The sequence below is a fragment of the Dendrobates tinctorius genome, unplaced genomic scaffold (assembly GCF_039654945.1).
Source record: "Dendrobates tinctorius isolate UK_male_01 unplaced genomic scaffold, ASM3965494v1 ptg000030l, whole genome shotgun sequence".
Classification (NCBI taxonomy): domain Eukaryota; kingdom Metazoa; phylum Chordata; class Amphibia; order Anura; family Dendrobatidae; genus Dendrobates; species Dendrobates tinctorius.
In genome coordinates, this window is record NW_027361698.1 from 11,376,590 (window position 1) to 11,401,441 (window position 24,852).

General features: G+C 43.9%; 1 protein-coding gene across 1 annotated transcript in view; it reads right to left on the reverse strand.

Annotated features, from left to right (window-relative positions):
- Positions 1 to 24,852, reverse strand: part of SYNPO2 (synaptopodin 2) — a 459,389-nt gene that overhangs the window by 187,923 nt on the left and 246,614 nt on the right. The gene's annotated exons all lie outside the window — the stretch shown is intronic.

Consider the following 24,852-nt stretch of genomic DNA (forward strand, 5'->3'; position numbering starts at 1 on the left):
AAGGACTATGTCGGCAACGCTAAGTATTGAGATGTGAAAATTAAATCTTTGGAAGAGCCGCAGTGAGACATGATATATTTTGTCTGTTGCCTGCTGCCCTGTCTATAAATGTGCGTGTTTGCCTTCTAGTATTTTTTCTACTGTTTTTATATGTTTTTGCCATCATCGTAAATTTGATGTCGTAATGTTGCTACTTTTTTGCTTTTTACTCCAGGCTAAATTATAAAGTTATTTATGTACTCATTACATTTTAACATTTTATCCTTGCTAATTGCCGATGAGATAATTTAATTCACCATAGGGCACTGTTTTATAGGTTATTCTGCAAAATTGTGTAGTCATAAAGATAAGTAATCAATAAAACAATGAATTTCAAACGATCCACTAGGCAGACTCGACAGCTTGGACATGCCGCTGTCAGCAGGATCATGGCCACTTTAGAGTCACCATGTGTGTCACTACCCAGTGGACACTGGGATTAAAATACAAAATAATCATCTAATTATCTGTGAATTATTCTCCATGACTTCCTCTGGCTTCATTGTGTTACATTCTTGGCATTGCTTCATTATAAAGTTTCAGCTACAGAATGCCAGGACAAGCAATATAACGTGCTGCGGCTCTTTACTGGAAGGCGAGTATGATACCTTAATTTCATATCAGTACAACCATCTCTATACATAGTTATGACCTTTCATTATTGTATATTTTCTCTGCTTTCTATAATTGATTAAATTAAAAAAAATCTCCTATATAAAATAGAGTCTATTGACCCATTATTAATAGTTAATAAATATTTTTTAGTATTTTATTTTCAGTCTTTAAAAAATAAATAACGTATGCAGTATGTTACAGGACCACACACAGCTACCGAATATGTCATTTAACCCCTTCACCACATTGCAATTTTCCGTTTTGGCCTTTTTATTTTTTGCTCCCCTTCTTCCCAGAGCCATAACTTTTTTATTTTTTCATCAATATAGTCATATGAGGGCTTGATTTTTTGTAGGACAAGTTGTATATTTGAATGATACCATTGATTCAACCACATAGCGTACTGGAAAACAAGAAAAAAAATTCCTAGTGCGGTGAAGTTGCAAAAAAAATGCAATTCCACAATTATTTTTTGTTTTTTTAATTACCATGTTCATTAAATACTAAAACTGACCTGTTATGTCGTTTACCGATCGGATTAATTTACTTTATATTTTGATAGATCTGACATTTCTGAACCAGGGATACCAAATATGTGCTTTTTTATTGTTTTATTTTGAATGGGGCGATTTGAACTTTTATGTTTTTATATTTTTTGTATTTTTTTTAACTTTGATTTTCATTTTTTTTGGCTTCAATAGTCTCCTTAGGATTCTTGAAGCTGCAATCATCTGATCGCCTTTACTTCAGCCCTGCTATGTGTAGCATAAATTATGATCTCCTATGAACGCTGAGGGGAGATTTACAATGACAGGCACAGGGGTCTTCTCCAGACCCCCAACTGTCACTACAAAAAAATTGGAGCCCCACGTCTAAGTTCGATAAGGAGTCAAACTTAAAGGGGTATTCTCAAGGTGTTTCTTGTTTCAGAATTCTGCACTCTCCTTATTTTCTGGTTTCTATGGGTGGAGGTGAGGGGCGAGCACTCCTTTAGTGACATTTCTTGTCAGTAGCAGAGTTCAACTGGCTGGAGAGAGATGGCTAGGATGTTAAGAGTAAACTCTTCTAGAATGTAACTACTATTCATACTTGCTATTTGATAAATCTGATGCATTTTTTTAACTGCCTGGCTTAAGTTTACACCACCTATTAGTTGGACTTTTAGTAAATGGATAATCCAAGTTTAAAAAAATTGGACAGCGAATGTTCTATAAAAGAAAAAAAATCAAACTTATACTTGCCCCTTGTTTCTCTATGTAAATCAAACACTCATGTCTGACGGTCCCCCTGGTCATTGTTAACAACTAGCAAGCTTGTGGCTACTGCAGCGACAGTGTCCTCAGTTATCACATTCTATATTACTGTCATCATGACTAGTATGCCTGAAAAAAACATCAGGAGGTCTACTAACTCTGTTAGTGCTGGATGTGAAGGGCAAATAAGAAGTAAGCATTGTTTTTTTTCTTTTTTAATTTTTTTTACAAAATTTGCAATGGTTTTTATTTTTGACGGCAATATAAAAAATGTACAAGCAAATGTAACTTTAGTTTCTGGAGCACCAGGATCCAGTTATCACACTGAGAAGTCTCAACAACATCTTTATTAAATTATGCCTTGGTTCATTAACTAGGATACTTTTAGAGCTCCATCACAAGTAACTGATTTTTCTTGTATAGAAAAAATGGTCAAGCTTCATCAATGGTTTCATTAGGGTGTCATCAGACATTGGTCAGTGCGTAAGTTTTTACCATCAATGTTTGGTCCAGGTTTCATCAGTTTTTCTTGGATAAAAAACTGATGGAGGTTTCTCCACTCTCTCCTATCAAACTGTGTGAAAATGATGAGTAGAGGGATGGCATGGGAGTGCTGTTCCCTTTTTTTCACAAATCTATAGACGTGCAATGGTGAGTTTGATCCAACACTCAGATCAATTTCTGATAAATTTCTGTGCAGACCACTTGGTCGGAGGAAAACGTGAATTACCCCATGGGCTATAACAGGTCCAAGTGCTCTCTGTGAAAAACATGGATAGCACTTGTATGAGAAAAACTGACATCTAAATAAGCCCCAAGGTTCATAGCCTCTGTAAGATTTGTGATTGTGGTAACAACTCAGAAGGAACCATCCTACTTTTCAAAAAAAGTACAAACAAATTACATATTTACAAAAAGATTAATGTTTTATTATATACAGCTCTGTCAAAAATTAAGAGACCACTTCACAGTTTTATGAAAATTAGCTTCTATAAATGTCTGACAGCCATCCCATTCCAGTGTCAGTTGAATTTCAACCAGAGTACACCTCATTTTACTTAATGTGCTTCTGATAAGGTGATCACCTGAACCAAATCTTATTTAACGAAAGAAAGTATAAAAAAAAACCCTGCTGTGGGGTTCACAATCCTCTTGCAATAGGACAAGCTGGATGGCAAAACAAGTGTTAGTAATTGGAATGAAAAAATAACTTTTAACCATGCCAAAGGAGTTGAAAAGAAAAGTCTTGAGTGAGGAAAAGAAGGGCTCAATTCTGGTTTCACTAGCAGAGGGATACAGTGAGCATCATGTTGCCTCCATCCTTAAAATTTTTAAGATGGCAGTCCATTACAACAAAGTAAAGCAGCAGACATTGGGGACAACAAAGCTACAGACCGGCAGAGGCCGAAAACAACTCTCCACTGACTTGGATGCCCATCATCTTATTCGAATGTCACTCAGCAACCACAGGATGACATCAAATCACGCACAAAAAGAATGGCAAATGGCAGCTGTGATGAAGTGCACGGTAAGAACAGCTCACAACAGGCTCCTAGAAACAGGGCTCAAGTCATGTAAAGCTAGAAAAAGGCTTTCATCAAGAGAAGCAAAGGAGAGCCAGGCTGAAGTTTGCCAAAGACTATAAGGATTGGACCATAGAGGACTGGAGTAAGGTAATCTTCTCTGATAAGTCTAATTTTCAGCTTTGCCCAACACCTGTTTCATCTAATGGTTAGACGGAGACCTGGAGAGGCATACAAGCCACAGTGTTTTGCACCCATTGTGAAATTTGGCGGAGGATCGGTGATGATCTAGGGATGCTTCAGCAAGGCTGGAATTGGGCAGGTTAATCTTTGTGAAGGACGTATGAATCAAGCAGCATACAAAGTTATCCTGGAAAAACAGTTGACTCCTGCTGAGGCAATGGTCCCCAATTCTGAGGACTAGTTTTTCCAGCAGAACAATGCAACATGCCACACAGCTAGGTCAATCAATGTGTGGATGAAGGACCAACACATCAAATCCCTGTCATGGCCAGCCCAATCTCCAGACCTGAACCCCATTGAAAACCTCTGGAATGTAATCAAGAGGAAGATGGATAGTCACAAGCCATCAAACAAAGAAGAACTGCTTACGCTTTTGTACCAGGAGTGGCATAAGGTCACCGAAAATTAGTCTGAAAAACTGGTTGAAAGCATGCCAAGACGCATGAAAGCTGTGATTAAAAATCATGGTTATTCTACAAAATATTGATTTCTGAACTTTTCTTGAGTTAAAACATCAGTATTGTTGTTTCTAAATGATTATGAACTTGTTTTTTAGCATTATTTGAGGTTTGTTATTTTGACCATTTCTCATTTTCTGAAAATAAATACAAAATTTAGGCTGGGTTCACACGTGGCGTTTTTTTCGCGTTTCCGCGGCTGTTTTAACCGCGCGATTTTGCCGCGAAAACGCGAAAAATAAGCATCCCATGCATTCCTATGGGATTCCGCAATGCTGTGCTAATGCTGCGGTTTTTACCGCGGCAGAATCGCTTCGCGGTAAAAACCGCAGCATGCTCATTAATTTGCGGAATCGCGGCGATCCCGCACCCATAGGAATGCATTGTTCCGCTTACTTCCCGCATGTGGCTGTGCACAACATGCGGAAAGTAAGCAGAACATTTGCGGATGGTACCCATGGTCCGGAGGAGAGGAGACTGTCCTCCGGGCTTTGGGTACCATATCCCTGTAAAAAAAAAGAATTTAAAAATAAAAAATATTGTTATTCTCACCCTCCGCGCAGCCTTTCCGCTTCTCTTCACGCTCCCGTTCCCAGTAGTCCTTTGCGAAAATGCCCGCGATGGCGTCCGATCTCGCGGGATCACGAAGTCTCGCGGTCATTCGCGCGACGTCATCGCGAATTACCGCGAGACGTCGCGATCCCGCGAGAACTGACGTCATCGCGGGCATTTTCGCAAAGGATTACTGGGAACGGATGCGCGGGACGTCGGAGGGTAAGAATAACACCATTTTTTTATTTTTTTTTACATTTTATCTTTTACTACTGATGCTGCATAGGCGGCCTCAATAGTAAAAAGTTGGTCACACTCGTCAAACACTATGTTTGACGAGTGTGACCAACCTGTCAATCAGTTCTCCAGGCGATGCTACAGATCGCTTGGAGAACGCTAGCATTTTGCAAGCTAATTACGCTTACAAAATGCTAGTTTTTCTGCGGGAAAATCGTGGGAATTTAAAATGCGATTTTCCCGCGGACTGGAATTCCGGAATTCTCGCGGTAATTTCCGCGAGAGTTCCGGTACGTGTGCACTTAGCCTAAGTGCTTGGAAATTTGAAAACATGTTGTCAGTAGTTTATAGAATAAAAGAGCAATTTACATTTTACTCAAAAATATACCTATAAAGAGAAAAATCAGACAAACTGAAAAGTTTGCAGTGGTCTCTTAATTTTTGCCAGAGCCGTACATATCTAATATATAATTACCAATAAACTCTGTCACACACTTCCGGCGCTTGTGTCGCTTCCACAATGCACCGCGGTCTTAAGCTGTGACAGAGCCGACCGCCATATTGGAACACCCAAGCTGGGGCTATCTACCGCGGTCGTAGGTCGTAGGGGCCCGATCGCGGAGCTGCAGCCGCTCATTGGCTGTGCTGCTCCGTGGCTGCCAGGCTGCAATTGGCCTGAAGCGATGGCTGCCCTGCTCTGTGTGCACAGGACCTGTGATGAGTTCACAGGAGGGGAGGAGTCAGGGGTCACATGATCGGGGCCTCAGAGTCGGTATTTGCAGGACTCTGCTGTGCTGGTTGTCATGGTGCTTTATGAGGGAAAGTTTATGTGTGTGGGGTCAGGAAGGGTTTACAGGGTGGATGTGGCAGAGCCGTGTGTATACGAGGTGTATGGAGCGGAGCCTTGTGTGTACGATGTGTACGGACCAGAGCCGTGTGTGTACAAGATGTACGGATCGGAGCCGCGTGTGTACGAGGTGTACGGAGCGTAGCCGTGTGTATGAGGTGTACAGAGCGGAGCGCAGCCGCGTGTGTATGGGGTGTATGGAGCGGAGCTGCGTATGTACGAGGTGTACGGAGCGGAGCCATGTGTGTACGAGGTGTACGGAGCAGAGCCACGTGTGTACGGAGCAGAGCTGCGTGTGTACGAGGTGTACGGAGCGGAGCCGCGTGTGTATGAGGTGTACGGAGGGGAGCCATGTGTGTACGAGGTGTACGGACCAGAGCCGTGTGTGTATAAGGTGTACAGATCGGAGCCGCGTGTGTACGAGGTGTACGGAGTGGAGCCGCGTATGTACGAGGTGTACGGAGCGGAGCCGCGTGTGTACGGAGCGGAGCCGGCTGTGTTGGAGGTGTACGCAGCGGAGCCACGTGTGAACGAGATGTACAGAGCGGAGCCGCATGTGTACGGGGTGTACGGAGCGGAACTGCATGTGTACGGGGTGTGTGGAGTGCAGCAGCGTGTGTACAAGGTGTACGGAGCGGAGCCGCGTGTGTACGAGGTGTACAGAGCGTAGCCATGTGTATGATGTGTACAAATTGGAGCGGAGCCGCGTGTGTAGGAGGTGTACGGAGTGGAGCCACGTGTGTACGAGGTGTACGGAGCGGAGCCGCGTGTGTACGGAGTGTGCGGAGCGCAGCCGCGTGTGTACGAGGTGTATGGTGCGGAGCCGTGTGTGTTCGAGGTGTGCGGAGCGGAGCTATGAGTGTACGAGGTGTACGGATGGGAGCCGCGTGTGTACGAGGTGTATAGAGTGAAGCCGCGTGCGTACGAGGTGTACGGAGCGGAGCCGTGTGTGTATGAGGTGTGCGGAGCGTAGCTGTGTGTGTACGAGGTGTACGGATGGGAGCCGCATGTGTACGAGGTGTACGGAGCGTAGCCGTGTGTATGAGGTGTACAGAGCGGAGCGCAGCCGCGTGTGTACGGAGCGGAGCCGCATATGTACGAGGTGTAAGAAGCGGAGCCGCATGTGTACGAGGTGTACGGAGAAGAGTCGAGTGTGTACGGGGTGTGCGGAGCGCAGCCGAGTGTGTACAAGGTGTATAGAGCGGAGCAGCGTGTGTACGAGGTGTACGGAGCGGAGCCACATGTGTACAGGGTGTGCGGAGCAGAGCCGTGTGTGTACAAAGTGTATGGAGCACAGCCGTGTGTACGAGGTGAGCTGAGCCATGTGTGTACGAAGTGGAGCCGCGTGCGTACGAGGTGGACAGAACGGAGCCGCGTGCGTACGGCACCGCTCATTGGCTCAGCCAGCGGGGTGGGGATTACTTACGTACATACTTACCTGACTGGGAGGAGCATTGCTGCATGCTTCTCTTCTCACCGGAGACCGGGGCAGGAGTGCAGTGTCGGAATCGCACATGCGCATAGCGCTATCCGGCGCCATTTTACCGAAGACACATTAGTGTGCTTTCACCAATATGGCAGCAGACAGCGCGGTATGGGCATGCGCATACTCCGGCGCTCCTTCCCCGGCCTCCAACAGAACGGGACAGTGCTGGAGCACAGGGAAGAAAGGTGAGTATAAATGTTTTTTGGTTTTTTTGTATGTGTGCAGTTTAATAGGGGTGTGAGGACCCTACATATCAGGATAGGGGGGTGAGAGGTAGCATGCATACCAGGATAGGGGGTGAGGGGACCATGCATATCAGGATTGGGGGTGAGAGGACCATTCATACCAGGATAGGGTGGTGAGGGGACCATGCATATCAGGATTGGAGGGTGAGGGGACCATGCATATGAGGATTGGGGGGTGAGGTGACCATGCATATCAGGATTGGGGGGTGAGAGGACCAAGCATACCAGGATAGAGGGGTTCGGGGACCATGCATACCAGGATAGGGGGTGAGAGGACAATGCATACCAAGATAGGGGGGTGTGAGGACCATGCAAACCAGGATAGGGGAGTGAGAGGACCATGCATACCAGGATAGGGGGTGAGAGGACCATGCATACCAGGTTTGGGGGGTGAGGGGACCATGTATACCAGGATAGGGATGAGGGGGGACCATGCATATCAGGATTGGGGGGTGAGGGAAGCATGCATACCAGGATAGGGGGGTGAAGGGGTACCATGCATACCAGGATAGGGGGAGAGGGGACATACATACCAGGATAGAGGGGTGAGAAGACCATGCATACCAGGAAAAGGGGGTTAGAGGACCATGCATACCTGGATAGGGGGGTGGGAGGGCCATGCATACCAGGAAAGGGGGGGTGAGGGGACCATGCATACCAGCATAGGGGGTGAGGGGACCATGCATACAAGGATAGGGGGGGTGAGAGGACCATGCATACCAGAATAGGGGGGTGAGAGGACCATGCATACCAGGATAGGGGGGCGAGATGACCATGCATTCAAATCCCGCGCGGCACCGCTCATTGGCTCAGCCGATGGGGGATTTGAATCCCGTGCTGCTCATTGGCTGAGCCGGCGGGGCGGGGGATTCAAATCCTCCACCAAAGCTGCACGGCACCGCTCATTGGCTGAGCTGCCCACCGGCAAATATTCATTTCACCGCACTCCTGATGCAATAGCATCGGGCCTATTTCTAGTAATATATATATAAATAAACATGGCCCTTCAGGTAAAACCAATAAGGTAGAGAGTCTGTGCAGCTGTGGGATCCGCCCACTCAGGATTACCAAAAGCATATTGTTATCATTTTGGCAATATGCTTCGTGTCATTGTTCATGTGGAAGACCCATTTCCGCCCAAGCTTTAACGTCCTGGTTCATGTCTTTGGATGTTGCTTCAGTATTTCCGAATAATCTTCTTTTCTCATGATGACATCTATTTTGTGAAGTGCACCAGTGCAAAGCAATCCCACAACATGATGCTGCCACCCCTGCATTTCACAGTTCGGATGGTGTTCTTAGGCTTCCAAGCTTCTCCCTTTTTCCTCCAAATGTAGCAATGCTAATTATGCCCAAAAAGTTCAATTTTAGATTCATCAGAAGATAGGACATGTCTCCAAAAATTAAGATCTTTGTTCCTGTGTGCATTTGCAAACATTAATCTGGCTTTTTTATGTTTCTTTTGGAGTAATGGCTTCTTCCTGTCAGAGTGGTCTTTCAGCCATGTTGATACAGTACTCGTTTCACTGTGGTTATTGACACAATCTTCCCAGCCTCCACCATCGTCTTCACAAGGTCTTTTGCTTTTGTCCTTGGGTTGATATGCACATGTCGCACCAAAGCAGGGTCATCTCTAGGACACAGAACCCATCTACATCCTGAGCGGTATGATGGCTGGACATTCACATCTTGTTTTTACTTGCATATAATTGTTTGCACAGATGAATGAGGCACCTTCAGGTATCTTGAAATTGTACCCAAGGATGAGCCAGACTTGTGCAAGACCACGATTATCTTCCTGATATCTTGGCTGATTTCTTGAGACTTTCTCATTTTGCTCTACAACGAAGCAGTGTGTTTCAGGTGTGCATTAAAATTCATCCACAAGTGTGTCTCTAATTAACTCAGATGTTGCCAAAACACTTATCAGAAGCTTCGAAAACATGACATCATCATATGGGCAGTCCAGAATTGTTTATAGGCATAGTAATCTTAGTGTATGACTTTGCAGTAATAAAAATACCTGAAAACATTCTCTCTCTCATTATTCTGGCATTTGGCAAATATTAATATTTATGGTAATCCTAATTGACCTAAAACAGGAAAGGTTTATTCTGATTTCATGTCAGATATTGAGAAAAACATGCAGATGTGTCTTTTTAAACAACTGTATACGTACAGTATATATGGTGAGAGAGAGACAGAGACAGGCTACATGCACTGTTCATAGTGGCTTCAGGCTTCTATTCTGTCCTGCACCTGAATGTGACAGGCAATACTATTTATAGGATAGTTCTCTTCTCAGCTATAAAAGGATATGAGAGCTGATGACATCTCTGTACAATAGACAGGGACACAAAACCTGAAACCTTCTCCAGCCTCGCGTTCCTCTTCATTATAAACCTTTTATGTCTCCACCGTTTGTTGGAGGCTAAAACATTTGCAAAGATGATAATGAATTCAGGCCAAAGAACTTTGCCAATGCAAATATTAGGACAGAGCTGTTACATGAAGAAGCCCTGTGTACCGCAGTCAGTAGCAGGGTAGTATAATTGGACTTGAGAAGTATTTGGGGTCAGAGCTTGATGATGCAAACGATATTATGCATATTATTAGTTGGCCGTTTAATCACTATTGGTTGGTCAATCCAAATTTTACACATTTCTGAACAATCAACATAGGCATATGAGGGCTTTTTTTGCAGAAAAAGTTGTAGATTTTTATAAAACCATTAATTATCTAGAAAAAAGCGGAAAAAAATTGGTGAGAGGGTGAAAAAAAAATGCAGTTCTGACAATGTTGTTTTTAACTTTCAGTATGTGGGAAAAAAAGGCAAGGCAACATGATTCTAGGTAGGTGAGATTTGTCTTAAATAGATATTAGAGGTAGTGATGAGCGGGTATACTCGTTACTCAAGATTTCCCAAGCATGCTCGAGTGATCTCCGAGTATTTGGATTTGCTCGGAGATTTAGTTTCTGTCGCCATAGCTGCATGATTTGCGGGTGCTGGACAGGCCGAATACATGTGGGGATTGCTTGTTTGTTAGGAAATCCCCACATGTATTCAGGCTGTCTAGCAGCCGAAAATCATGCAGCTACGGCAACAGAAACTAAATCTCCGAGCACATCCAAATACTCGATCACCTGAGTATGCTCGGCAAATCTCGAGTAACGAGTATACTCGCTCATCACTAATTAGAGGTTAAAAAATTTATGAATGTTGTAGAAAAAATTATTTATTTTGCCTTTCTCAAATACCCGTATTTTATTTTATTTTTATGGGTTTGTTACTTTAACAGTGAGATGTCATTTCCATTGTTATCATGTGGGTGAACAATGAACATACAATGTTTTGATAGCTCCTTGTTGCACTTTTTGGACAAGTTTCGGTAACCAAAAAAAAATATGTTTTTTGCTTCTTTATTCTTAAATTTCTGAAAGGGAAGTGATTCAAACTTTTATGCTTATATACAATTTTTTAATTATTTTTAAAAACATTTGTTTTTCCTTTTACTATGATAAAAACAGATTATTTTATTATTTTTTATTTATTTATTTATATAGCACCATTAATTCCATGGTGCTGTACATGCGACAGGGTTAAATCAAAATGCAAATATCACTACAGTAAGCAAAACTAACAATGACAGACTGGAACAGAGGGAAGAGGACCCTGCCCTTGAGTGCTTACATTCTACAGGATTATGGGGAAGGAGACAGTAGGTCAGGGGTTGCAGTAGCTCCGATGGTGTTGAGGTGGCCGTGTGGTGATTACAGGTTGTAAGCTTTTTTGAAGAGATGGGTTTTCAGGTTCCATTTGAAGGATCCAAATGTGGTGGATAACCAGACGTGGGAGAGGTATGGGAGATATTCGGGAGAAGTTTTGGAGGCGATTGGGTGAGGAGCGAATAAACATGAACGAGAGAAGGAGGTCTTGGGAGGACCGGAGATTACGTGAGGGAAGATATTGAGAGATTAGTTTGGAAATATACGTAATATCCATCAAACTGCAGGTAGGGAGAGAGGTTTATGACCACGTGAATCAATGACCCACTGAAATCGTACTACTCAATGCTACTGTGAAAGATTGACAGAAGTGTGTGAGGGATTACACAGCAGCGATCAAACATGACTCTGATCTCTAATACTAGAGGCAGGTGCTGGCTGGACAACATGGCCAGCCCTACCTTGTATAGACAGCTATTAGCTCCTGAGCCCACAACATACACGAGCAGCCATCATGCATTCCCTTAAGAGGTAATGAACATTGCTGCCAAACCTTCACAGCAGTGCCATATAGTCTCCATGCACTGCCATACGGGCACTGTTGGATTACATGGGATGATATTGTACGCTAGTAGTAAAGTTCTCAGAGCAGAACACATCCAAATATCAGAACTCTGCAAGAACATGTCTTTTTTATGGATTCATGTGGTATTGAGCACAGACCATGATGCACATACTGGTCAAAGGTCTTCTGATCTGTATTCAGCAGTCTCTTATACAGTTAGGTCCATATATATTTGGACAGAGACAACATTTTCTAATTTTGGTTCTAGACATTACCACAATGAATTGTAAACAAAACAATTCAGATGCAGTTGAAGTTCAGACTTTCAGCTTTCAGCTTTCATTTGAGGGTATCCACATTAAAATTGGATGAAGGGTTTAGGAGTTTCAGCTCCTTAACATGTGCCACCCTGTTTTTAAAGGGACCAAAAGTAATTGGACAATTGACTCCAAGGCTATTTCATGGACAGGTGTGGACAATCCCTTCGTTATGTCATTCTCAATTAAGCAGATAAAAGGCCTGGAGTTGATTTGAGGTGTGGTGCTTGCATTTGGAAGGTTTTGCTGTGAAGTAAACATGCAGTCAAAGGAGCTCTCCATGCAGATGAAACAAGCCATCCTTAAGCTGCAAAAACAGAAAAAACCCATCCGAGAAATTGCTACAACATTAGGAGTGGCAAAATCTACAGTTTGGTACATCCTGAGAAAGAAAGAAAGCACTGGTGAACTCATCAGTGCAAAAAGACCTGGGCGCCCACGGAAGACAACAGTGGTGGATGATCGCAGAATAATCTCCACGGTGAAGAGAAACTCCTTCACAACAGCCAACCAAGTGAACAACACTCTTCAGGAGGTAGGCGTATCAATATCTAAATCTAACATAAAGAGAAGACTGCATTAAAGTAAATACAGAGGGTTCACTGCATGGTGCAAGCCACTCATAAGCATCAAGAATCAAAAGGCTAGACTGGACTTTGCTAAAAAAATCTAAAAAAGCCAGCACAGTTCTGGAAGAACATTCTTTGGACAGATGAAACCAAAATCAACCTCTACCAGAATGATGGAAAGAGAAAAGTATGGCAAAGGCATGGTACAGCTAATGATCCAAAGCATACCACATCATCATAAAACACGGCGGAGGCAGTGTGATGGCTTGGGCATGCATGGCTGCCAGTGGCACTGGGTCACCAGTGTTTATTGATGATGTGACACAGGACAGAAGTAGCCGAATGAATTCTGAGGTATTCAGAGCCTTACTGTGTGATCAGATCCAGCCAAATATAGCCAAACTGATTTGTCGTCGTTTCATACTACAGATGGACAATGACCCAAAACATAAAGCCAAAGCAACCCAGGAGTTAATTAAAGCAAAGAAGTGGAATATTCTTGAATGGCCAAGTCAGTCACCTGATCTCAACCCAATTGAGCATGCCTTCCACTTGTTAAAGACTAAACTTCAGACAGAAAGGCCCACAAACAAACAGCAACTGAAAACCACCGCAGTGAAGGCCTGGCAGAGCATCAAAAAGGAGGAAACACAGCGTCTGGTGATGTCCATGAGTTCAAGACTTCAGGCAGTCATTGCCAACAAAGGGTTTTCAACCAAGTACTAGAAATGACCATTTTATTTACAATTATTTAATCTGTCCAATTACTTTTGGTCCCTTTAAAAACAGGGTTTCACATGTTAAGGAGCTGAAACTCCTAAACCCTTCATCCAATTTTAATGTGGAGACCCTCAAATGAAAGCTGAAACTCTGAACTTCAACTGCATCTGAATTGTTTTGTTTAAAATTCATTGTGGTAATGTCTAGAACCAAAGTTAGAAAAATGTTGTCTCTGTCCAAATATATATGGACCTAACTGTATGTCCATGAGGCTGCCAAATTAGTGTCAGGTGACCCGCGACTAGTATCCAAAACACATGTGTCAAATCAGCCTTAGGATCAATCACTTTTATGGACAGTCTATTACAGTTTCATACAAAACAGAACTTTAATATGACTGTGTGCATAAGCCAGAGCTCTAAATTACTATGTCTCTAAGGTTGTGGTACACTGTGCTGCATAATAAATGCACAGCATTAGGTCAACAAAGGAACATTTATGAGACATGGCTTGCATGCCACATAGGATACATGCATCAGACTATGTGCATAGGATGACTTTTTCAGATGGATTCTGGCCAGAATTTTACTGTAAAAAATACAGCAAAAGTTCCATAAAATGAACAAATTGCACATCAATGTCAAAACTACATTGCTGTGCTCATGTTCCGTCTTATCTCACTTCTTAAGCTGCTTCAGGGTTCAGAAACCTTGACGGTAGAGATGAGCGACTTTGCCTTTTTTCGGGTCGAGTCGGGTTTCATGAAACCCGACTTTCTCAAAAGTTGGGTGGAACTAAATCGGCCAATTATTGTGAAAAGTCGAAGGCCGACTGAAACACGAAACACAATGCAAGTCAATGGGGAACCAAGGTCGGCAGTGAGAGGAGGACAGGAAACACACCTACAGTGCCCATTTTAATGCCAAAAACATCAATTCTTATTACTTAAGCTTGTCAACCTTAATTTACTTTATAATAATATTTAGGCCTTGAAAACTGGGGTTATTTGGCTAAAGTTGTGGGGGGGTAGGGCTGGCTCCAGATTTTCGTGGGCCCTGGGCCAAAGAGTGTCACTGGGCTCCATTAACACATGCCACAATTCATGAACCTCTGATACGGCAGAGATATAGCGGTATAATACAATGAAAAATACTTCACTTCTTACATCTCATGAGTGATATCCATTTTAAAGTCTCCAATAGCTCCAAAAACGGACAGTATATTACTCCATACAGAATTATGGCCACTGCATAGTGTGCTATACAGAGTAATGAGGCCCATATATTTCTCCATACAGAATCATTGGTCACATATAATGTTTGAAACAGTATATGATAAGCTCCACATAATGCTACAGTATATGTTGGTCCCCATGGATGAAGCTCTACTGTGTTATGGGCCCAAATAATGCTCCATATATAATGGGCCCCATTTCTAATGCTCCAGTGCATAATGGGCCCTGTAAATGCTGCTCCAGTGTCTGATGTCCACCTTTGGAATGCTCCAGTGTAAGGTGTGCCTCATATATCATTCTCCAGAGTACAGTTGTGGCCTAAAGTATTGACACCCCTGCAATTCTGTCAGATAATACTCAGTTTCTTCCTGAAAATGATTGCAAACACAAATTCTTTGGTATTATTATCTTCATTTAATTTGTCTTAAATGAAAAAACACAAAAACAATTGTCCTAAAGCCATATTGGATATAATTCCACATCAAACATAAAAAAGAGGGTGGACAAAAGTATTGGCACTGTTCGAAAAATAATGTGATGCTTCTCTAATTTGTGTAATTAACAGCACCTGTAACTTACTTGTGGCACCTAACAGGTGTTGGCAATAACTAAATCACACTTGCAGCCAGTTGACATGGATTAAAGTTGACTCAACCTCTGTCCTGTGTCCTTGTGTGTACCTCATTGAGCATGGAGAAAAGAAAGAAGATCAAAGAACTGTCTGAGGACTTGAGAAACCAAATTGTGAGGAAGCATGAACAATCTCAAGGCTACAAGTCCATCTCCAAAGACCAGAATGTTCCTGTGTCTACCGTGCGCAGTGTCATCAAGAAGTTTAAAGCCCATGGCACTGTGGCTAACCTCCCTAGATGTGGACGGAAAAGAAAAATTGACAAGAGATTTCAACGCAAGATTGTGCGGATGTTGGATAAAGAACCTCGACTAACATCCAAACAAGTTCAAGCTGCCCTGCAGTCCGAGGGTACAACAGTGTCAACCCGTACTATCCGTCGGCGTCTGAATGAAAAGGGACTGTATGGTAGGAGACCCAGGAAGATCCCACTTCTTTCCCCGAGACATAAAAAAGCCAGGCTGGAGTTTGCCAAAACTTACCTGAAAAAGCATAAAATGTTTTGGAAGAATGTTCTCTGGTCAGATGAGACAAAAGTAGAGCTTTTTGGGCAAAGGCATCAACATAGAGTTTACAGGAGAAAAAAAGAGGCATTCAAAGAAAAGAACACGGTCCCTACAGTCAAACATGGCGGAGGTTCCCTGATGTTTTGGGGTTGCTTTGCTGCCTCTGGCACTGGACTGCTTGACCGTGTGCATGGCATTATGAAGTCTGAAGACTACCAACAAATTTTGCAGCATAATGTAGGGCCCAGTGTGAGAAAGCTGGGTCTCCCTCAGAGGTCATGGGTCTTCCAGCAGGACAAAAACCCAAAACACACTTCAAAAAGCACTAGAAATGGTTTGAGAGAAAGCACTGGGGACTTCTAAGGTGGCCAGCAATGAGTCCAGACCTGAATCCCATAGAACACCTGTGGAGAGATCTAAAAATGGCAGTTTGGAGAAGGCACCCTTCAAATATCAGGGACCTGGAGCAGTTTGCCAAAGAAGAATGGTCTAAAATTCCAGCAGAGCATTGTAAGAAACTCATTGATGGTTACCGGAAGTGGTTGGTCGCAGTTATTTTGGCTAAAGGTTGTGCAACCAAGTATTAGGCTGAGGGTGCCAATACTTTTGTCTGGCCCATTTTTTGGAGTTTTGTGTGAAATGATCAATGTTTTGCTTTTTGCTTCATTCTCTTTTGTGTTTTTTCATTTAAGACAAATTAAGTGAAGATAATAATACCAAAGAATTTGTGTTTGCAATCATTTTCAGGAAGAAACTGAGTATTATCTGACAGAATTGCAGGGGTGTCAATACTTTGGCCACAACTGTATAGTGCTCCCCAAAAATAGCTTCCCAACATTGAAAACAATTAAATAAGTCTCCTCGCTAGGGAATCCCTGTTCTAGCCTGGACTCCTCGTCGTCCCCATCTTCCATCTCACTGCACTTGGACTGTTTAGGCAGAGGGCGTACAGACGTGATGTCAATGCGCTCTCTGACCAGAATGTCACTGTCAGGAAACGCGGAAGACGTCACGGCAGTGGAGCAGGGAGAGGTAAGTATTTCAACTTTGCAAGTGCTGTGATCCTGAGCAAGCAGGGGGGGCCCACTTGTTGGCTATGGCACTGGCACAGGGCCCCTCATAGTACGGCGGTCTGTCTGACGGCGGGTGGGCCCTAGTACGGCGGTCTGTCTGACGGCGGGTGGGCCCTCCCAGCGGCAGAGACACTTTTGCATACTATGAGGGGCCCTGTGCCAGTGCGTCGCCCATGAGTATGCCCCCCCAACCTGGTCAAGGGACCTGCACTTTCATCTGCATCTTCCTCTTTGTCACCGTGTACGGTGGTATAGTATGCGTGATGGGGAACCTGAGTTTCATCAGGGTCAGATTCTGGCTGTGTAGCGTGCGAGGGGAATGTAGTGGTCTGGGTCAATGTACCAGCAGAATCATCTAGCAGTGGCTGGGCATCAGTGCACCAGTGCACTTGTGGCGCCCCCAGGAGTACGGTCGCCACAGTGGCATTACCTTCCTCCTAGGGAGTGTGATGTCATGCTTGGGAGCAACGAAGGACCTCTCTAGCAGTTAAACCAACACACAACACAGTTCCCACTCCAGGCCAGCAGGGAGACCTCTGAACCTGACTGCAGAGGAGCAACTCTCTGTGGTCGGGAGGAGGGAAGTTAGGGCAGTCTGTGAAGGGAAGGGGAAGTGTGTGGACGTGAGAAGGGGAGCTGGAGGATGAGCAGAGTTAAGGCTCACTCCTAGCTGGAGCGCATGGTCGGTATTCCGGTCTCCGAGTTTGTAGGGACACTGACGGTCCTGCAGCAGAAACCGGAGGAAGTAGCAGCTGTAAATGCTCTGTTCCCAACTAAGGCTCGGAGGCCCCAGCAGCGACGTGTGTGAGCCAGAAGGAAAAGGCTAAGGCTGCCTGCCATACGAGAAAGTTCCAAAAGAGAGTCAACAGGGGGAACTTCAGTGAACTCAGTACTGCGAGTACCTCAGATAAGCGCTAGAACGGAGGCCACACTACCTATCTGCAGAGAGAGAATTCCAAATTTGCTTCCAGGCTGACCAACTCCTTCTCCATCTGTACTCTGGGTCCTGGACGGCACTTACCAAGTACAGGTAAAGGAACTGCACGACTGTGTCTGTCATCTTTCTCCTGCGCCTGGCGCTCGGCTCTGCTATATCCTGCACTGCACACCATCTACCAACTCTTTCATCTGCCCTGCTACTATGGCCCTACCTGTGCAGGGCTTCTACATCTTAGCTGCACCACAACATCTGTTCTCAGAGAAGCGACACTGCAGCACGGGTCAATCTGATCAGAAACCACATGTGGCGTCCCATATCATTCACCTATAAACGTTATTTACCCCTTTGCATGGACGCCCGGGTCCACGGAACGGGTCATCACTACTAACGTGACATATCCCTTTGAGACACCGACCCGGTACCGATTAACCCCACTGCCCTGGCTGGCCACTCACACTCCATGTCAGATTCATCTTGGACTGGGGAATTCACGATTTGACTTGATAACCCAGGCATGGTATGATAGAAAGAGCTACATGGACTAATGTGAAGTGTGGCCTGCTGCATCATTCACATTTGGTGGGGGTGAAGGACACAAGGAAAGGGGTTCTTCCTGACCAGGAGCCAGCACTTGACGACTCAGTGCTTGCATTTTTTGAAACTTCAGAAGAGGATTGCATATTAGCTGGAGTCTGTTTCGGCAATGTAAGCCAAAGCCAGTTCCCAATGCTCTGGCTTTAAAAGCGGTTAACCTACTCCTAGAAAAGGTAGCCTTCCAGGCATTCCGGAGCCAGACCATGACGCAGGCTCAACACCTCCTGCCTTAGCTGCTATTGTGCTTTTGCCACTACCAGCAGATGCACCACCACCATCAGCACCAGCTGGCCCTCCCACGCCCACGTCCGCGGCCTCTTCCACCAAACTTCAAAATGTTGCAGAAAATGAACCCAAAATAACATCAGATATATGGTACTGTATCAGAAGCGTACAGCTCTATACAGTCAAAGGATGATTGTCAATCTCCCTATATACCATCAGTCACACAGAGACGCTCACAGGCTCAGTATGGATTAGACAAGAATATAAAAAGTAGAAAAAGTGTACAGTATCATCAGATAGCAGGTATATATAGTATAGTTTAAACATCCTAAATCTCTGTAGATATTTCAGGAGGCAGACACAGACGCTCTCAGGCTCAGTATGAATTACAACACAATATAAAAAGCCGTAAAACGGTAATGTATCTGAAGAGTACAGCTGTACACAGTGTAGGGGTCATTGTTGTCAATCTCAGTATTTATTTCCACAGTTAGAAAACAACTCTCACTTGGTCAGTTTGGATTAGACCAGAATATAAAAAGCAGTAAATGGGTAATGTATCACAAACGTAGAGCTGTATACACTAGTGTTGAGGTAATTTTTAAATCTACATATAAATTGCAGGAGTAACCCACAGACTCTCACACGCTCAGGATGGATCACACCACAATATAACAAGAAGATCCACAAGAAATAATCACACATGTGGGACAATGTTCCAAGTGTTAATGATACACTTAGAGTGGTGGGTGGAGGAGGACTTCCTGGCAGAAAGGGTACAGTATCACCAGATACCAGGTATATATAGCATAGTTTAAACATTAAAAATGTACGTCTATATATCAGGAGTAGTGTTGAGCTACCCCGATAGTGTTCGAGTTCGGTTCGGTTCGTCGAACAGGAGGCAAGTTTGTCGAATGTTCGTCGAACGTTCGACGAACACCGTCGAGCCCCATTGAAAACAATGGCAGGCAAACATAAACACATACAAACACATAGAAAACAATTGCAAAACACCTTAAAAGGTGTCCCAAAGCAGACAAAATGCCCAGAATACAAAAATAACATAAGGAACACGGCAACTACATATAGAAAAGAGGTGGAGGAGTAAAAGGAGGAGGAGGAGACACAGATATAGGCATGTCATGCCCTTATGAAGTCAAGAAAGGCTGGAATAAAAATGTAAAATACCAAAAAACAGTAAAATTCTGAAATCGAAGACGATCATATACCGTCGGACTTCCCACCATAAATTAAGCCAACTGCTGATCAGGCGGCGTTATTCCCACGAACCTCCGAACAGCATCCATGAAGGCATAGTGTTTGGTTTCTGGGGGCAGTATGGTTGCAAAGCTGAACCTTAAAGGAATGCCCAGAAGGGCACCACCAGGAGTGGAGCCTGCGGCTTAATTCGACTCCACCCGGGAAACCTCAACCATGCCAGCTACAGAAAAGATTGACAGATTGCAAGTATGTTGATTCTGTGGGTGGTGGTGGATGTCCGTTTTTAGTTGTGCTAGCGATTTGTCAGCTTAATTCCGTTAACGAACGAGACTCCGGTATGCCTCCGCGGTACGCGTCAAGCTTACTAGAGGGACACACGAGGCTCTGGCACACGAGATCGATCAATAACAGGTCTGTCATGCCCTTACATGTCCGGGGCTGCATGCGCGCTACACTGAAAGGTCCAGCGTGTGTCGCTTACAGGTGCAGATAACCCGCTAAACCCCGTTAGTGATGGGGATCTGGGATTACAATTCTTCCCCGCGAACGAGGATTTCCCAGTAAGTGCAGGTCGACCGGAATTCTGGAATTAGGCCTAACCAGCATTCCAGAAAAAATGAAAAAATTAAGTGTCCAAACCACAGGTGCTGTAGCTTGCTTAACAGCTGGGTTCATATGCTGAGTAGCACGCAGTTCTTACATGAACAGGCGGCATAGCTTGGTTCACTGGTGGGCTCCTCTGCTGAGTAGGAGACAGTGCTATAAGGCCCAAAAGGATTTTCTGGACAAGATGCAGTAAAAAATAATTAGAAACACACACGGTGTAGCTCCTTGACAGGTGCACTACACCGCTTGCTACCACACACTGCTACTATGCCATGAAACAGTCTATTAACATTGAAAACCATTATTAATGTAAAAATGAAGTTACGCTTTTGGTGAACGAACCGTTCTCGAAGGGAACCTCGAAAAGCCGAATTTTAAGCAAAGTGTTCGAGTTCGACGAACGGCTCGAACACCGCCCAAAACAGTTGGAATTTTAACTTGGCGAACAGGTCGACTCGAACACCGCTCATCTCTAATCTGGAGGCAGACTCAGATGTTCTCAGGCCCAGTATGGATTCGACAAGATTGTAGAAAGTTGAGAAAGGGTACAGTATCACCGGATAACAGGTATATATAGCATAATTTAAACATTAAAAACCTATGTCTATACATTAGGAGGCAGACTCAGAGGGTCTCAGGCCCAGTATGGATTTGACGTGATTGTACAAAGTTGAGAAAGGGTACAGTATCACTGGATAGCAGGTATACTCGTATATAGCATAGTTTAAACATTAAAAATCTGCGTGTACATTTCCGGAGTCCGACAAAGACACTCACAGCCTCAGTATGGATTAGACAAGAATCTAAAAAGTAGAAAAAGGGTAATGTATTTGAAGCGTACACCAGTATACACTGTTGGGGTATTTTTCAATCTTCATATATATTTCAGTCTCAGTAAGACTGTAAGGACTCTCCGCAAGAGGAAACGAGATGGATACAAGTACAGACGGAAAGTCGAGTGATTGCAGAAATTTTGGAATTACTAATCACGGTAAAAACTCCCGGTAGAATTCTCAGAGGCGATGCTGACCCTCAATTACTTTGCCTGTGGAGACAGCGAAAACAGTTCTTGTGAAGAAAGGTTTGCTGTATCGCAGTACCGTGGAACCCATAACCGTTACTCACCTCCATCAAATTGTGATCACAGGGACAGATGTAGACATTGTCCTCACTGCCTATCATGATCCCTCTTTCCTCTTGGTATTTGTTATAATCTACTGTATGTGATTATTGTTATGCTGTAATGTCTATTGTCTGTACAAATCCCCTCTGAAATGTAAAGTGCTGCGGAATATGTCGGCGCTATAAAAATAAAATTTATTATTATTATTATTATTATTATTATTATTATCTGTCAGGTAACTTTGGAGTGCAAAAGACACAAGCCACAGGCCGTAGGCGATTCTATTGGATTGGCATGAGAGGACACATTTAAAAATGTGGGCAGGAATGTCACACGTCTGTGAGTCGGAAAACCGTGAAAGCTAATGATAAACCACCACCGTATCTCATTGTGAGTCGACGTCCATAACAAATGGAAGCCATTGATCATCTGAAGATAGAGCCCAGCAGGACAGGGCATAGCTACGTCTTAACCATCATCTATCATTTCACCAAATTTGTATTGGCAGTCCCAGTGAAGTATTTAACAGGCCAGACTACACAGTGGTGGAGTAGGGAGAGGTGGATATCGCGTTCCTCCAGGCCACACAGCGCCACCACCCACCAAAGACCGCTATCCACACACTACCAAAGCTGTCACCTTCCAATAGCTGATATAAATATATTAATCCCATGTGTGAGATTGACCTTTCAAGGGATTCCACTTTACAATACACATATACTGAGGACATTATACTGATGTCCATCCTTCTAATTTTCTGCCCAGATCTCCAGATCTTTTGTGGACATTTTGGCCCATATTTTTCTTATGAGTGGTGCTTCATTCAAATTTTCAATGATTCTTTGAACGTGAGCAGTCTTGTGTACTGATGAAGGCATATTGTCCTAGCCGAAACGTCTAATACTTGTGACTGCAAATAAAATCCTTCATATATCGCAAAAGTTGAGTGGCAAAAATTTTTTCAATTAGCAATGTAAAGACGATGACGCAGGCTCAACACCTCCTGCCTTAGGTGCTATTGTGCTTTTGCCACTACAAACAGATGCAACACCACCACCGGGACCATCTGGCAACCCCCGCCCACTTCCATGGCGTGTTCCACCATACTTGCTCATTTTTGTGAAAATGTACCCAAAATACCACTAGCTATATGGTACTGTAAAACAAGGTAGAAGGTGTATCTACTATTGGTGAGATTTTGAATCTCACTATAGATTTGAGGACACTGAACTATTGTCTCAGTCCCAGTAGAGATTACACCTCAATGTAACAGACTGAAATTGGATGGTGTATGACAAGGTGTAGGGTGTCTATAGGATTGGTGAGAATTTGAATCTCACTATAGATTTGAGGACGCAGAACTATTGTCTCAGGCCCAGTAGAGATTACACCTCAATGTAACAGGCTGAAATTGAATGGTGAATGACAAGATGGAGGGTGTCTATAGGATTGGTGAGATTTTGAATCTCACTCTAGATTTGAGGATGCAGAACTATTGACTCTGGCCCAGGAGAGATTACACCTCAATGTAACAGGCTGAAATTGGATGGTGTATGACAAGGTGGAGGGTGTCTATAGGATTGGTGAGAATTTGGATCTCACTATAGATTTGAGGACGCTGAACTATTGTCTCAGGCCCAGTAGAGATTACACCTCAATGTAACAGGCTGAAATTGGATGGTGTATGACAAAGTGGAGGGTGTCTATAGGATTGGTGAGAATTTGGATCTCACTAGAGATTTGAGGATGCTGATAATGGTGCTCTCAGTCCACGTATGGATGCAGGCAGCCTAATAAGCAGGACTGCTGCACAGTGCACACACAAAAGGGTGGAAAAATGAACGTTTGGTAACTGTGCAGAAAAGAGGAGGAAAAGTATTTTTGCTTTTAAAAAAGCAGTTTGCACAGCAGTGTGCAAACAGCAATGCAGCTATCAGGGAGCCTTATAAGGCAGCCTAATAACCAACAGAGCTGATGCACAAAAACAGAGCCTCCCCTGTCACTGCACACAAAGTGTTGTGTTGGAAATTGGAAATCGCTAACAGCAGAAGCAGTTTTTTGGTTCTTCTTCCCTGCCTAACGCTCTCCCTACAATCATCAGCAGCAGCAGCTCTCCCTATGCTAAGATCGGCATAAGTAAGATGGCGGTCGGCGTTCACGCCCTTTTATAGCCCCTGTGATGCCACACAAAGCCAGCCAATCACTTGCATGCCCATCTCAAAGATGGTGGTGACCGATGCCTATGTCATCGCATTGCCCACAGTGTGCGTCCTCCATCATTGACTGGAAAAGGACGCTGGAAGCATCTTTTGAAACGCGACTTTGGCGCTCTGGTCGCTGACCTCGTGGCCGACCTCATGCTATGGTCGGGTTTCGTTTCATGAAACCCTACTTCAGCGAAAGTCGCCAACTTTTGAATATGACCGACCCGTTTCGCTCAACTCTACCTGACGGTGTTAAAAAAAAAGTGACATGCTAATTTTTCTGGTGACGCTGGGAAGATGCCCTTTCTACTTACTTCAAGCATAGAATAAATGATGCCTACGGTACAGCCCTACAAATCCACTTCACAAAATTGACCACTGGCATTTTCCTGAAGCGGATTTGCTGGGAAAACTTGGCAGTACATAGCCTCAGATTGGGAATCTTTGTACTAAACAAGTGAGAGCTTCTGTCTATGGATGCAGCTGTGAAGGGTGAAGCTGTTTCCATTCCACCTATAGCTCTGCCAGATGCCCTGGTGTTTCTCATTGCAGCTATAAGAGCTTTCAGATATACTGTAGGTATAAAGAGTTTTTGAGGAGTTTAAAAGCAAGTTTTTCAAGTGGAAACTGCTTATGGAAATGCTCCTAATTTGAGGAGTTTACAGAGATTAAGTTTTTCTTTTCCTGAAGAGTTTTCTGATGTCGCTATGAAGAGAGTTTTTTTTCCCACCAGATATTTTACAAAACTTATTCAAGAAAAGAAAAGCTCAAAAAATTTCCATATATAAACTCCAAGGTGCATTTCCCTTAAAGAGAACCATACAGCTGATATATACTGCCCCATCCACAAGCAGCATGTATCAGACATGGGCTGTATGATTTCAGAGAAAAACATAGATTGAGTCTCTGAGGACTGAGCCATATGGAAGACGAGTTGGACAGGCAGCTTCTCCCTGCCTATTGCCCTTGAGTGCAAAAAAAACCCTGTTTGGGAGAGAAGAACAGACAAATTGCGGCGCCTTAAGTGCGTAAAAACAATATTGTAGTCTTTAAAGGGTGCAGAATTTTATGTCCTCAACTGATATAATACTAATATG